Source organism: Lipophrys pholis (genome assembly GCF_963383615.2).
Source record: "Lipophrys pholis genome assembly, chromosome: 18".
NCBI classification, from domain to species: domain Eukaryota; kingdom Metazoa; phylum Chordata; class Actinopteri; order Blenniiformes; family Blenniidae; genus Lipophrys; species Lipophrys pholis.
The window spans coordinates 13,178,726-13,194,874 of NC_137646.1; positions in this window are offsets into that span (position 1 = coordinate 13,178,726).

The window sequence follows — 16,149 nt, forward strand, 5'->3', positions numbered from 1 at the left end:
TCAGAAGAATGTCAGTAATGCATGACTACATGTTTTATGCAGATGACGCTGTGGTTTACAGTCCGGTAAGAAGATGCTGTAAAGACACTGAAAGTCACACCAAGAGAGTTTGACATTCCTGGCATGCCTATTAAATACAAGTTGTCTCATCGCTGAGACACAGACCTCATTTTTGTGCGGTTTTTGCGAAAAGAAGGTATACAGGTAGAACCTCTGGCGAGGGTACCCGATAAGAGTGGACGCCCTGTACTGAGCGAACGAATCAGCGTTTTGAGGGGACAATATGACAAACGCGGGCAACGGACATGTTTTCCTGGCAAATTTCAAACCAAGCACCGACACTGAAACAGTCAAAATGCTACAAGTTTCAATGGTCAATGTACAAGTGCCTCCCGATGTCCGCCATCTTGGAAAGATGATGATTACCGTACGCATACAGAAAGTCTTACAGCAGGCAGAGACATCAGTTATCTATGACAACATTGTGGTCCAAATGCTTTGTTTTGCACATTTCTTTTCCTTTCCAGATTTACTTTGTATAACACTGTCTTCTTTTCAGGTGTAAAAATGGTGCATATATTATTCTTTGAATATTTCTTTCTTTTTTTAATCTTTATTATGTATATTATGTGTATTTATTTTGTATACATTTCTTTATATTGGTTCAGTTGTGTGTTCAATATCAACTGGTCCTACAATTTGCTGTTGGATTTTATGATATCCCTACACCAGAGGTGTATTAAAGTATTACACATATATCTACATATATGTTCCTGGCCCTGTTGCTTTGTCTTTTGTAACAGATGAAAAATTTGCTCCGGCCTGTTTATGGCGCTGCAAGATCACCTCACAAGTTCAAATCATACCCTTTATTCTCTACATAAACAAATGGTTTGTGAGTGATTCAGCAACTCCCAAAGCATTTCTCCTGCCGTGCTGCTCAATGCAAACCAGTCTCTAGTCCCTTGGTACACGGATGCGGTGAAATCATGTATTTACTTTTTTACTGGAGCTCTATTGACACGTACGTTATGCAATATATGAAGTGTGGATGCACACCGAAACCCCGAACTCATGTGGCACCACTCCCCTGTCAAGGGTCTTTTTTAAATTTATTTTTGTAGTTTTGTTTACGTCAATAAACAAATTCCAGCCGACATGTTGGTCCTGTATTTGTTTTGTTACTTTGCCAGGACAAACAGCTGCTGGCAGCTCACACAGATGCGTGCTTTCCTCGGTGGGAACGTGCAGTCACTACGAGGATTATTTAATAAGTACACAATGAGATAAAGCACCGTGTGTTAGCATTGCTGCCTACTACATTCAAACAGAATATTTTACATGCAACGCTGTGTTTTTTTTTTTTTTGCTTCCATTTTAGAAATAGAATAAAATAGAATAGAAATACTTGAATGACTCTAGAAGGAATTTCTTGAGGAAAAAAAAAAAACCCCACCACACTTGCCAAAAATATTTTCCTGTAATCAAAACAAGGAAGCTCAACACAGAGCTGCACTTATGTGGATGAACAAGCTGGGCTGGATTTCCATGGTTTTAAATATGGTTGACCCCCAACCTTGAGCAAATAGGAAGAGATCTCATGTTTCTGCTGTGACACTGAATGACATGAAGACAGAGCGATCACTTTCTTAAAGCACAATGATGACGGCCGGTGCTGTGCAGGTCATTAGGTTCAGCTGAACTTACATCAGTTAAAGTCGAATGGTGGCACATACTCCTAATTTGGATCAGTTAGTTTCTCAGTTTCAAGTGAAAACGGAAAACTTTCATTGTGTTTTGGGCTTCCGTTTACATGACAATGGTAAATGAAAATACAAATTTTTGAAAACAACTCCCAGGTGTAACTTTTTGAAAATGCTTCAACTCTGTGTCAATGGAAACTGGGTAAAACACAACTTTTCTGAAACACTGCCACTGCACATGCACACCTCAGCAGTAGTCAATAGTTCTGCACATGCCCGGTTAGATGGACAAAGACAACAATGGCCATGTTCTTCTGGGACTTGGTAGTTTAATAGTTGAGAGTCACCGTAACAACAATCCAACTTTGTCATCTGTCCAACAAATGTCTGTTTACTCCCTTTTTTTTTTTGTCATACAATTTCAAATTTTTGGTTATTCGAGAGCACCACACAACTAAACAACATCTCAAGCTACTTTATACTGGATGAGAATGTTTGTATATGACCGTGTTATCAGCTCAGAAGCAAAACTTAGGGTGTGCCCCATTTTTATCCAAAAAGTGCGTATATATTGTAAAGACAAGTGGAACCAGGGTTGAGCCGTGGGGGGACTCCTTTAGTTAAAAGAAGCCTTTGCTTGTGCTCTGATGGAGAACTTTTTAAGAGCAGTAAGACGGACAATAACAGCAATGGTGGCCTCCAGAGTCACATGACTCCATTACCACTTGGTGGATGTTTGGTTGACAATCACCTGCAATAACAATCCAATTCGGTCGTCTGTCCATACGAAGGTCCCTGTACTCACCATTGTTAACGTTCACATAGTTCTTTGCACTCGTGTGTGTGTGTGTGTGTGTGTGTGTGTGTGTGTGTGTGTGTGTGTGTGTGTGTGTGTGGTTTCATTATAAAATCAAACAACATTGCCAACTTGTGGCCTTTGCACGCTACATACACCTTTTTCAGCATTTTTTTAAATTTCCGTGGAAATGGACATTGTTTTTACTTTAAACGTCCTGTAAACGGGGCCTGGATTTATTTATTTTTTTAACTGTACATACTCCTGTCGTTTTAGTGGAGATGCAGAAATGGGCCTAACAGCAGTTCTTGATAGAAACTGATTTTTGAACGAACAAAACTATTGACACGAATGACTAATACACCTTAAAGGTAAGCCAGCGCCTCTAATGCTAACTTCATGGAGCTACTGTGGATAATGTTTCCAAATGTTTCATGTTGTACCCACTCACCCCCTTGCTTTTTGATATATATAGATAGCACAGGCAATAATGCACAAGGCCTTAATATCTGGTATCTTTAGGGAGCATACAATTACATTATATACAGATGACATACTAATTCATTTGTCCAACCCCAAAATCTCCATTCCATGTCTGATCAAAGTAATTTTAACTTTGGGAACCTTTTCAGGATATAAAATTAACTTGGAAAAATCTGAAGACATGCCCCTTGGGTCATTGACATGTGCCTCCAGTAAAGCTACATCCTCCTGCAGGTTTTCTTTACCTGAGAAATTGGATCATACCTGTATTGGATCAATCCAACTTTCCTCCCCTATTGAACACTATAAAAGCTTACCTAGACCGCTGTTGCCCCACCTTTACCTTTCTTGGGTAGGTAAGGTTGCCCTTATTAAAATAAATATCCTACTCAGACTATTATGACCCTTTGCAAATGATTCCTATTTTACTATCAAATAAGGTCGTAAAGTTGCTTTGCTTGACATTGAATCTTCCCTTTCTGAGTGTCCTTTACCAAATCTGTTATTCCTGAAGAACCCTGTTTCTATCATTGACTTTTGCACTAATCCTGTTACTTTAGAGTATGAGCGTGGAGTTTTGTCCGTGCTATTGAAGGCCACGCTCAGCCAACGTCCCCTCTCACCCCTACATCAAGTAATCCAGACTTCCCGCCAGGTTGGGATGACCTTGGGTTTAAAGAGCTTACAAGACGAGGTGATTTGTTTAGCGGCGCGACACTGTTTTGCAAGGGAGAGTTTTTCAGGTTCCTACAGATTCAGGATTTAGAGACCATAGGCACTACATTAAAGGTCAATAACACCACTTCACGTGTTGAAAAAGCTCTTTCTCTCTCCAAAGGTAGGAAACATGTCACAATTTTTTACGGAGCCGTTAACGTAAACTCACTTATGACATCACAGCCTACAGAGGAAGCATGGGAGAGGGGTTTAAACATTCCAAGTTGATTCAGAGTGGCAAAAGGACTGGTCCGACGTTATGAACGTATCTGTATGTAATCAGACCAAGTCAATACAGTTCCGAATTGTGCACCCCAGTCATAGAGAACAAAATGGACCCCAATGTTTCACCACTCAGCTGGAAATGTAAATCTAAGACTATGTTGACAGTATGTGGTCTCGTTTTTAAATTGCAGTGTTGTTGGTCTAGCACTGTAAATGTATTGGCCATTATTTTTAATTCAGCTGGATCCTAAGCTAAACAGATGATGGTATGACCAACAGAAATCACTTGTCGCTTTATAACATCCTAACTAGGAAAAACATGTTATAATTTTGGATTTATGCTGCTGCTCCGACTATAAAGTCACGGCACAACATAATCGGGGACTGCATTCCATGTGTGGGAGTCTGGGATCTTTACAGTATTTACAAAATGTTAGAGCCACAATATCATCAACTGTTATGCATTGATTCCCAAAATGAACCTCTTTTTGTCTGTGTCCCCCCCCCCCTTGTTTGTCTTAACTAGGGTGGATGTATTTTAGGCCGATGCCTTATATATTTATTAACAAGGATTGACATAGATTTGAGCCTACATGAAGATTATATTATTATTATACTAAAATGTATAAAAAATATTGTTAAAGAAAAAAATCATTCAAACTGCTGAGAAAAGACTAATAGAAACACAAAATCTGGGTGTCATTTCTCGCTCCGCATCTCTTGATTCTATGCACACAACAAAAAAAAAACAAGTTTCATGTTGTGTTTCAGGATGACTGAGTAAACATGAGATTAGTGCATGAGCTCATACACTAAAAACCCAGACGACAACTCCTTTGAGGAACTTCATTATTATCTTGTGATCAGTTACGAGCGTCTTACTGGCAAAAGTGGCAACAAGTTTTTTCCAAGACTGATGGAGGCAGATGAAAATGCCAACAGTTGTTCCTTGTACTGCAAGATCTCACAGAAATCTACTGACGTCCCTCACCGAGTGCTCTGAACTTGAGTAATTGATTACCAATTACTCTCTAGTTGCCTCTCTCAGTTTGTTCTGAGGTGTTTGAAATGTCCTAGCCACATCATCAGCATACAAAGGAGGGGCAAAATATCACAAAGTCTTCTCCGTATAATATAGTCCTGCTCAACACTGCAAACAAACCTCCAAAAAAATTAAGTTCCTTGATGATTTTAATCCAAATTGGACATCATTAGCTCTGTAAAGGCACACTGTGGAGCTGCTTCCATTACATTTCTTTCATTATCTATACCAGTGCAGATTAAATATATTTTCCTTTCTTGGCCGCCATGAAGATAACTGTCTGTTTACACTGTGCTCACGTCTCCAAGTGCATACAAAAGATCCCAAGACAAATATTAACCTGCTCTTAACTTTTCTCTTGTGGGACTCCCTCAGAAATACTTCAATAGTCACAACATGTTGCAAGGACTACTGTGTAAGACTCGGTATTAGAAAGCAATCAAGCAGAGCCATCTGTGAGCTTTGGAGCTTGACTATCACACTAAAATGTCTCAGCAACATGACAGACGTCCATCTGCAAAGGAACGGCACATTAAGCCTGTATCCAACGTGAGGTAAACAATGTACACCCACCGATCTGCTTTACAACAGAGCTCTGTAGCTTGTAATAACAAGACAACCTCGTCCATACGGATGACGAGTGTATGCACCATAATGACAGTGTCATCAGCATAGAAGCAAAACTTAGGATATACCACAGTTTCATCCAAAAACTATATATATTATTAAGAGTAGGCCCAGGGTTGAGCCTGTTCAGACTCCCTTAATTAACTGAAGCCTCTGTTTGTGATCTGATACGTAACGTCTTAAGAGGCCTAATATGGACCATAACAATCAATTGGGACTTGATGGTTTTGGCATGTGAACTACATTGTTCTCAGCAATTTCTTAATACCTTGACCTGTAAAAGCACAACTTTTCTGAAACTTTATTGTATAAATGATGCATCTTTCACTTGTGTAAACGGAGCCTAAATGCAACTTCAGCTAATGTGTCGTAGCTAAACTACAATATCACAGCCATGTGCCCCTTATTAAGACAAACCGAGGGTAAAGTAACTCTACCACCTTCACTGTTGTAGTTTTTGCCATTCAGACTTTTTCCATGAAGATTCCTTCATTGCACTAAGGCCAAATCTAGTAATCCAACCTATCTTTACTGATTTGGAGCATTTACGGTCTGTTAATGGTAACAGGCAGTTCGTTCCTGATTTAAGCACTCGCAGCACTTTATTCCAGCACTTTGAATGTTCACCAGCACTTTGAGCAGCACACAGCACTTTTAGATCAGGCTGTTTGCACATATAAATAAGTTTGCACACAATTGTTGTTTTCAATTTATTTATTGAATTTTCTGTCGTCCGTAGATCCAGCCATCTGTGGAGGCAACACAACAATTAATTGCTGAATTGAGCATTGTGCAATATATGTGTATTTAAGAATGGCTGATTCTTTTAGTTGTTGATGTGTGTGCTGTGAAATGGTTTAAGATGTGGGTGAGAGAGTTGTGTGTTGTGTGAGGAGAGCTTCACTTACCTTCTTCTCATGTGTTCCGGTCCGTTGTCCAGGCAAAAGATTCCCCCTTGCACAGACACTGCTAAAGAAGGTTCCGGGCTGAACCGAGAGGAGGAGCAAGTTTTAAACATAGTTTTTAGAAGGATTTAGGATTTAGTTTAGTATTTAGGTGTTTGGTTTTTAGATGTATTTGCTAATATGGGTTTTCTTGTATTAACTTATATTTAGGGTTTTGGTTGAGGATTTTAACTTCGTTTTGAGACACGAAGGTTAACTTTTATTACCTATGGAGTTTTAATGGTTTCACCCAGTTGATTGAACAGTATTTAAGGCGCCATTTTCCATCATTCAGGGTTCTGCTGCTGGAGAAGCCACACTCCCGAATCCGCCAATGCACTTTTGTGCACTTTTGGAAAATATAAAACAAAAAGACGTGGACCACCCAAAAAGCTGACTTGTTTTCTCACTGCTCAAACCGCTCTCCGGCCAGTCTGAGGCCATATCGGGGATCCGAGGCTAACAATGATGCTCTTTTGTTTATTTTCTATCATAATGCATGCTTGTCGTGACTGTATCATCACATAAGCATGCTGACACACAATAAAGGGCGTCCGAGGATGCAAAAGACAGCTTAGGTTTGACGTCATGTCTCCTCTTTAGTCACCGTGAACGGCCCAGGGATTAAATGGGACTGATATCACACAGCAAAGGTTGAAAGGAATTTAAGGAAAATATGAGCAACACCCAATGTATGTATTTCACAATGTTGTGAGAACTACTTACTTGCACAACTCTGTTATTTATAGAAATAATCAATAAGTTGTGTTCTCACATTGTAAAATAGCTTGTCGAGTGGGTTTGTTTATCAATTCAATCGTACTTTTTGATTATTTTCTACAGAAATGTAGAACAGCACATCTCAGAAATCTAAAATGTGGAGGTATCAATGGTACGGCGGCGCTAAATTTAGCCCCATGCATGTTTGGAAATCGGTCCGTTACCCACTCAACACCGGCGCCCAAGTGCAGAATCTGTTTGTGTAGCAACCGTTTCCTCCATTGTCGTCTGCATGAGCACCGACAACGGGGAATTTATTCGAGAGGCACATGACAATGTGAAAGCTGCCTCCACTATAATGACAAACGATCATTCCTTTGTGGTGTGCCAAAACCGGTACGGCAAAATACATGGAACGAGGTTGTAATCCTCATCGCAGCGCGCTGCCAAACTGCATCTCAGTTAAATGTGTTCTTTATACTCATTCCGCTGATTCATCACATGAGAACACGAAACACCACGAGACCAGTTTCATGAATAAAACACGCCAAACAGGTTTCACGGCTCAGCGTTCACTCCCATGTCGACACATGATTCACGGTCAGTGCTGCTCTTCGGCAGCTTTTGCATTGGCCGTTGCTTTTTAAATACGTGTAATTATCAGTGAAAATAAACACAACCAATGTTATTTTTAATCTTCTAACAATGACTAACCATGTAAAGTGGAATTTCCCTCTTTCGTCAAAAGGTATTCTGCCAGAAACCGACTTTATGATTGTGTCTGACACGCGGAAATAACTCGCAGAAGGTCGGAAAATTTATTTTAATCACCCAGAGCCCAGATTAGATGGAGTCTTTATTGGTCATCTTAAAGTTGGCAAAGCACCAAGAACTGAAACGGAAATGCAAATGCAAAGAACACAATAAAGAATCAAAAAACAATGATCGTAAACAACAGCTTATGTGCAGGACTTTCCATTGTAAACTGTCTTTCACAAAAAGTGTGAAATAATTCAAATATGAAGATGAAATAAATCCATATTACACCGTTTTATTCCTACATTAGCTTATTCTGGTTTCCACTCATGGTGCAATCCTTCAGCCTTCATCACGTCCTCACATGAAACCAACAACCTCAAGCTCGTTACTGCCACTATTACTGATACCTAATAGATACTTTTTAACTATTATTTATGCTTTATTGATAGTTTTCAACTATTACTAGTACTATATTGAGACTTTTCAACCAATACTGATACTTAATAGATACTTTTGAAACTATTCCAGTTAGTTTGATTATACTTTTTTTTAACTATTACTAGTACTTTATTGATAGTTTTCAACTATTACTAGTACTATATTGAGAATTTTCAACCAATACTGATTCTTAATAGACACTTTTGAAACTATTCCAGTTAGTTTGATTATACTTTTTTAACTATTACTAGTACTTTATTGATAGTTTTCAACTATTACTAGTACTATATTGAGACTTTTCAACCAATACTGATACTTAATAGATACCTTTGAAACTATTCCAGTTAGTTTGATTATACTTTTTTTTAACTATTACTAGTACTTTATTGATAGTTTTCAACTATTACTAGTACTATATTGAGAATTTTCAACCAATACTGATTCTTAATAGACACTTTTGAAACTATTCCAGTTAGTTTGATTATACTTTTTTAACTATTACTAGTATTTTATTGATAGTTTTCAACTATTACTAGTACTATATTGAGACTTTTCAACCAATACTGATACTTAATAGATACTTTTGAAACTATTCCAGTTAGTTTGATTATACTTTTTTTAACTATTACTAGTGCTTTATTGATATTTTCTAACTATTACTGGTAATTTATTGATACTTTTCAACTATTACTAGTAATGTATTGAAACGTTTGACTACTCCTGGTACTTGAATTACACATTTCAACTCTTGCTGGTGCTATTTTAATACACGTTAGCTGTTGTTACTTTATTGATACTTTGTAACTATTACTGATACTTTGGTGATTCTTTTTAACTATTGTTGGTTGTTTATACTATTTAACTATCACTATCACTGATTTTCATACTTTTATACTATTACTGTTATCATTCTAAATACCTAATATCCTCCCCCCCCCCCCAGAGACACTCATTCACACAATGACAGCGCTATTGCTTTGTGAGTTTACTTAGAAATGGCAGTATGCAGGCGGATTTCATGCAAAGTTTTCTAGTTACCGATTATAATCTCCAGCCATTGACCTGAGCTATGTTCTAAACATTTTAAATTTTTCTTTTTGAACTCCTCTTCTCAGGTGAAGCTGCCGTTACTGGTGGCGTTGCATAAATCGGCTTGTTGTTTCTGTGAACTGGTTTTCACATCAACACCAGTGCTTTCATCAGGAAACTGTACCAACTCCTGAGCCGGCTGCATTCCAGCCAAGACCAACCCAGACCAGCCATCAATACTGACCTGATGTCACACATCCCTCATGGCTACTTCATGTCGGCTCATGCAAATGACATGGTTACAATCTTGTCAACTTTTTCCTGACATGTTCAAGATATTATCATGTTTCTCATGAAATAGTGATTAAAATATAACTTTTTTAGTGATATGTGACCTGTTTTATCATAGAGGAAATATTGGTTCACAGGATTTGAGATCATCATCTTGTTTTACGCATTATGTAAACTTTATGAGAATTTGGGTTGTACTTCTACTGGCTTTGGATGAAGATTAAGTGCGTGATCTTTAATACATCAAACAAATGTACAAACAATGCAAATTATATATGAATATTTCCTATTGTTAAATGTATTTTAAAGTAGAAATATAAAAATGTTAAAGCGACCACAGGAAATGGTTGTTTGGATTAACGTACACAAGTCCTTTATAATGTGTGCAGCTAGTTCCCATAATTAACTCGCCCATCATTATAGAGGGACTGTTCAGAGCTGTTGAGACTTGCCTGTTGGATTATTGGAGTCAGGTAAACGTTAAAAGCAGAAGAAGACAATAGATATTGACACCAAGCAGAGTGCTTTCACTGCTGCTGACAAACCTGTTATTGGGGTAACGAGTCTTGTGCCTTGTATTGAGTTCAGACCTACTGCAGCTTACACCCACTAACACACACTGTGACATGTTTTGATGCAGTTTAATGCAAAAAGGATGTATTGTCAACTGATAGAGCGGTCGACACCAGACATTGATAAGTGTTTTTAGTCAGATTATAACAAGTAATAACAATCTTAAATTTCTTTGTCATTTTCTATGCAAATGAAATGCTCCGTCACATGGCCTTACTGCTCCTCACTGTTCCTTTACATGGCCTCACTGTTCCTCACTGCTCTTGTACATCACTGCATGCCTCGCCGTATTCCTTCGGTTTAATGTCTTGTTCACTGAGATAATGCAAACTCATGGGCCTCCGAAGTGTATGAGGAAGTAATGCTTTTGAAAGCCACACTACCTAATGACAGGCCTGGTTTTATTTGTACACACCCTGGCCTTTAAAAAATTGCCCTGCCGGAAAAAACAAGATATTTTCTATTCTATGGTCTTTTACTGTGATACATTCAATCTCCTGTCTTTTTTAAATAGTGACACTGTTCCTTTACATGACCTCACTGTTCCTTTACATGGCCTCACTGTTCCTCACCATTCCTTTACATGACCTCACTGTTCCTTTACATGGCCTCACTGTTCCTCGCCATTCCTTTACATGGCTTCGCTGCTCCTCGTCGTTCTTTTACATGACCGCACTGTTCCTTTACATGACCGCACAGTTCCTTTACATGGCGTCACTGTTCCTTTACATGACCGCACTGTTCCTTTACATGACCGCACTGTTCCTTTACATGACCGCACTGTTCCTTTACATGGCGTCACTGTTCCTTTGCATGGCCTCACTGTTCCTCATTGCTCCTTTACATGTCCTCACTGTTCCTTTACATGGCCTCACTGTTCCTCACCGTTCCTTTACATGGCCTCACTGTTCCTCACTGTTTCATTGCATGGCCTCACTGTTCCTTTATATGGCCTCACTGTTCCTCACTGTTCCTCACTGTTTCATTACATGGCCTCACTGTTCCTCACTGTTCCTCTATATGGCCTCACTGTTCCTTTACATGGCCTCACTGCTCCTCACTGTTCCTTTACATGGCCTCACTGTTCCTTTACATGGCCTCAATGCTCCTCACTGTTCCTTTACATGGCCTCACTGCTCCTCACTGTTCCTTTGCATGGCCTCACTGTTCCTTTACATGGCCTCAATGCTCCTCACTGTTCCTTTACATGGCCTCACTGCTCCTCACTGTTCCTTTGCATGGCCTCACTGTTCCTTTACATGGCCTCACTGCTCATCACTGTTCCTTTACATGGCCTCACTGCTCCTCACTGTTCCTTTGCATGGCCTCGCTGTTCCTTCACATGGCCTCACTGTTCCTCACTGTTCCTGTACATGGCCTCACTGCTCATCACTGTTCCTTTACATGGCCTCACTGCTTTTTGCTGCTCAGTTGTCCATCCCTGCATGCCTCGCTGTATTCCTTCTATTTATTTGTTTGGTTCATTGAGATCATGCCAGCACCTGGGTTTTTGAAGTGCATGAGGAAGTAATGTTTTTGAAGCAACACTGCCTAACCTGGTTTACTTTGTACACACCCTGACTTTTAAAGAATGGCTGTGTGGGAATCATAAAATATTTTCTCCTCTGTTTTCTTTAATCACGATATGTTGAACCATCCCTCTTTGTTAAATAGTGGCACTTAAACTGCTTTCATGACTTGAACGTCAAGCCTGTCACGGACAAAACCCACATCAGCCATTAAAGCTCCCTACACAACACCAAGGAGGGAACTACTCTTCTTCTTTGTTTTTTGATCTTTTTTGGCTTTCAACCTAAACGTTTTTACAGAGTTTTGCATAACAATATCAGTAAGTAGTTTCTTTTAAAGATTAATTTCCATGTAGTATTTCTGTCTTAATGTACTTCATATACATAAACGTGTTAATGTGCTTGATCCAACTTTAATTGAAGGTGATCTGATTATAATATCTTAATTTAGCAAATCATCGTTATTCCTTCTTTGTCATTCTAAGCAATACCAAAAATACATTGTTTGTTTTGTGTGTTTGTTTTTTTTGTATATTCTGTAAATACATTTTACAACAACAAGCAAAACTACAAAAGAAGATAAATTCTTCTGAACTAATGGAAAGATTTTCTATTTGTAAAAACAGTTTCGGCCACATTGTGCTTGACCGGTTTGTGTTGCGCTTGCATTTTGTGTGTGGGTTTTCTCCCACTTACATGTGAGGTTAATTGGAGCCCATGAATGCAAATAGGTGTGAATGTGAGTGTGTGTGGTCGTCCCGTCATAGACTGGAGACCCGTTCAGGGTGAATCCTGCCCTCGCCCATAGCGAGCTGGCATCGGCTCCATCTCCCCTGCAAACCCTGCACATGATAAAGGAATATAGAACACGGATGGAAAATCAAACTTTCACACCTTATGTCGGAGGGAATATGACAGTAAGCAACATGACAACAAAGCATTTTTTTTTTTCAATGTACTTTTACCATTATTGTTAATAGGATGTGTATAATACCACACTTGATCAGAAAAACTACACATATTAAATATTAAGTAAACAATAATGTGAAAGATCAAGGTGTTTATGTCTGTAGATATGTATGAATGGACGTGTATGTATATATATTCTATGTACTGCACAGGACACGTGTGTGTGTGTGTATCTATGTATGTATGTAAGAGATGGAAGGAAGTAATTATATTATTTACTTGTGACAAGGGGTGAGAGTAAATAAGTTTTTACTTCTTCTCACTCCTTTTCGAATACTCATCTGACAATGTTTTTCTTGATTTATATTATATTATTATTACTGTTATTCATTTATTTATTTACTGAGAGGAAAACTTTGTTGTTAATTTTCTTTTCTTTTTTTATTATTGTTTTTGTACCTTATTCGAAATAAACATTTCAATCAATCAATCAATCAATCATCCACAGTGGAAATATTTAAATTGCTACAAAGTCCGTGTAGAAGGAAACAATGTATACAAACTGTTTATGACCGAATTTTGTCGACCAGCGCTCTATAAATTCAATAAGATCAACGAGAGTTGCTTCTTTGCACGATTGCATTATACCAATCCGCTGTTCCACTTTTGGACAGTCAGCTTTTGCAGTGAAGGCCACTACACAGTGGAACAAGCTGCCCCACGCTATAAGGACATGTTCCACCAACAAGGGCTTTAAAGCTGAGATTAAGAAACATCTGAAAAGTAGCCAGCACTGCACTCACTGATCAATGCCATGTTTCTCTTTGATCCAGTACTGGCCATATTTTAGTATTTCTAATGTTGTCTTGTCTGGTTGATGTGGGGGGTGGGCAGGGATAAGTCAGGGTAATTTTATTTTTTAGTGTTGTTTCATGTCTTGGTATGCGTCTCTGTGTCTTAAACATTGTCCTGTGAATGTCTTTATGTATGGCTTGTCTTTTACTTGCCACGGGACTGCAGATGCGAAAAAGCCTCCGGCTAAATCTGGTACAATGCATAAAATGGCAACATTTATGTTTAAATTTTACATTATCCCTTTTAAATCAATAAATGAAATGAAAAAAACCTAGAGTTAAACAATTGGAAGTTAAATATTGTCCATATCGGACCAGAATGAACAGAGAAGGAATGTTTCAGTTTTAGTCGGGACTTTTGAAAAAGTTGTTTCCTCATCTATACAGAATTCACTGTGTTTGTTCACAACTGAGCAGACTGCGAGGCAGAGTATTCCTGCATTTTAACATACAGTACACCAGGCCAGACTGAAGCAAAGGACAGAGGAATAAGATAAAAATGTGATTGAATTCAGGAGCTTGTCGTCCTCGCCAATGGTACTACAGAGGCCCATCAAAGGATTATAATCAAGACCTGGAGGATTTATGTTCATTTGAAAGTTTGATAACTTAAACCCTTCCATCCAGAACCAAAGTAACTCACTTGTGAATGACTTATTACCATGAAATCATGTTGGATACTGGACATCAGTCATTTCTTTCCTTATTACAAATTGTTTTCTATCACTACACAGCTACTTACAGCTTAATTAACTCCATGATTTCAATCTCTCTAGACATGGATAGGAGACTGGTCCTCACGGTCCTGTTGGCAATGCTCTCCTGGGGGTTCCTGGGTACCTACGGTCAAAACAGCACATCAACCGGAGCACAGAACATCACCAACACCACTTCAGGGAACATGACATCAGGCAACATGACAGCGGGAAACATGACAGCGGGAAACATGACTGCAGGAAACATGACAGGTGGAAACATGACAGTTGGAAACATGACAGGTGGAAACATGACAGAGGGAAACATGACAGCGGGGAACATGACAGTGGGGAACATGACAGCGGGCAACATGACTGCGGGGAACATGACTGCAGGGAACACGACAGGTGGGAACACGACAGCAGGAGGGAACATGACAGGTGGGAACATGACAGGTGGAAACATGACAGGTGGGAACATGACAGCGGGGAACATGACAGCGGGGAACATGACAGCAGGAGGCAACATGACAGCAGGAGGCAACATGACAGCGGGGAACATGACTGCTGGGAACATGACAGGTGGAAACATGACAGTTGGAAACATGACAGGTGGAAACATGACAGAGGGAAACATGACAGCGGGGAACATGACAGCGGGGAACATGACTGCGGGGAACATGACTGCGGGGAACATGACTGCAGGGAACACGACAGGTGGGAACACGACAGCAGGAGGGAACATGACAGGTGGGAACATGACAGGTGGAAACATGACAGCGGGGAACATGACAGCAGGAGGCAACATGACAGCAGGAGGCAACATGACAGCGGGGAACATGACTGCTGGGAACATGACTGCTGGGAACATGACTGCTGGGAACATGACAGCGGGGAACATGACAGAGGGGAACATGACAGCAGGAGGCAACATGACAGCGGGGAACATGACAGCAGGAGGGAACATGACAGCAGGGAACATGACCGCAGGAGGCAACATGACAGCAGGAGGCAACATGACAGCAGGGACCATGACAGCAGGAGGCAATATGACAGCGGGGAACATGACAGCGGGGAACATGACAGCAGGAGGGAACATGACAGTAGGAGGGAACATGACAGCAGGGGGCAACATGACAGCAGGAGGCAACATGACAGCAGGGGGCAACATGACAGCAGGGGGCAACATGACAGCAGGGAACATGACAGCAGGGGGGAACATGACAGCAGGAGGGAATAACACAACCCCCACAATGGCACCATTTGTAGCCAACACCACAGTGGAAAATCTAACAGTGAGTGATAAAAAGCCCCACAAACAGTTCAATATACTATTGCAAAGTTACTTCACCATAATCAAAGTATCCCATACTCTCTTTCTTGTAGGCGGCTCCCTCAAGATCTGGTTGTGGATCCAGCCGACTCTGTGCGTCTGAACCCAGCGACTGCGACCCGTCCACACCAGGATCATGTTTCTTTGTTTCTGCCAATCAGCAGAATGGTCAAGACTTTGAATTTGAGCTTTCAGGAGAGTCAGACGGCTTCCTCGGTACCGTGCTGTCACTCGACACTATGCTGGTATGTCAAGTTATTTCTTCTAGTCTTGGCCAAGAAATGACCATGAGCCAAACCTCACATATAGTTCACTTAAAAGTTGAAATTAAATCATAGAGGAATTGTCATTTCTGGTTTTGCACTACAGGGAGGCAACGACACAGCCTACATCTGCGCAAACAACAACGGTGCGGTTCAGTTCTTCAGCACTTTGTTAAACAATGACATGTTGACTAGAACACCGGTGAGTTCTGATGACCT